This window comes from Arachis duranensis, chromosome 4, assembly GCF_000817695.3.
Source record: "Arachis duranensis cultivar V14167 chromosome 4, aradu.V14167.gnm2.J7QH, whole genome shotgun sequence".
In the NCBI taxonomy this organism is placed as follows: Eukaryota; Viridiplantae; Streptophyta; class Magnoliopsida; order Fabales; family Fabaceae; genus Arachis; species Arachis duranensis.
This window is the reverse complement of record NC_029775.3, coordinates 6,779,364-6,780,839: the sequence shown is the minus strand read 5'-3', so window position 1 is coordinate 6,780,839 and position 1,476 is coordinate 6,779,364.

The window sequence follows — 1,476 nt, the reverse complement described above, 5'->3', positions numbered from 1 at the left end:
GGGTACTAATGAATATCTTAGAATAAGAATAAGCTGAATTGAATAGAAGAACAATAGTAATTGCATTAATACTCGAGGTACAGCAGAGCTCCACACCTTAATCTATGGTGTGTAAAAACTCCACCGTTGAAAATACATAAGAACAAGGTCTAGACATGGCCGAATGGCCAGCCTCCCAAAGAGGGTTCAATCATAAAAACATGATCGAAAGATCTCCCTAAATACAATAGTAAAAGGTCCTATTTGTAGAGAACTAGTAGCTTAGGGTTTACAAAGATGAGTAAATGACATAAAAATCCACTTCCGGACCCACTTGGTGTGTGCTTGGGCTGAGCATTGAAGCTTTCATGTGTAGAGACTTTTTTTGGAGTTAAACTCTAGCTTTTGTGCCAGTTTGGGCGTTTAACTCCCATTCTTGTGCCAGTTCCGGCGTTTTACGCCAGAATTCTTGAGCTGACTTAGAACGCCTGTTTGGGCCATCAAATCTCAAGCAAAGTATGGAGTATTATACATTGCTGGAAAGCCCAGGATGTCTACTTTCCAACGCAATTGAGAGCGCGCCAATTAGGATTTTGTAGCTCCAGAAAATCCGCTTCGAGTGCAGGGAGGTCAGAATCCAATAGCATCTGCAGTCCTTTTCAGCCTCTGAATCAGATTTTTGCTCAGGTCCCTCAATTTCAGCCAGAAAATACCTGAAATCACAGAAAAACACACAAACTCATAGTAAAGTCCAGAAGAGTGAATTTTAAATAAAAACTAACTAAAACATACTAAAAACAATGCCAAAAAGCGTATAAATTATCCGCTCATCAAATATCAACTTCAGAAATTACAAGGACAAATGGAAAAACAAAGAGACTTTTCCAAGAATGATTTATACAATTGAAGTCTACATCAAAGAAATGAAGCACAAGGAAGATTGGATATATAACTGAAATTTTTTTCCGGAAAAGACAAACTGATTGGTTGATAGCTGCATTCAGAATTATAACCATATATTCACATAAAAACAAAAAACAAAGAAAAATCCATGGAAGAAGATTAAAATGCTAGGTTGAACCTATAAAATAAAAAATCCTGATTGTTCTGAAACACCACAATAATACAAGGAAATGGAAAGTACCTTTTAGAAAGCTGATGCCAAAATTAGCGACTTTACTGCAAGAAATGTCAAGACTCTCCAAACACGCCAACTCTGGAAGCAAATTGAATAAAATACATTGTTCTGTTAATCATTGAACCATGTGTTGACTAAGACAACAATGACTATACTTCCATATGAAGCTATATAAAATGCACATGTTTAACACCATGAACTATTCCACTGTATAATCTTTCCGTAAAGAACTACCCATTAGAAGAAAAAAATGAATATAAAGTTAGTCAATACAATGAATTTAATGAAATATATAAAAGCACGGGATGATATATTTAATTAAGCCAAAGAGAAATTAACAAAGGCCTTACAACATTTCA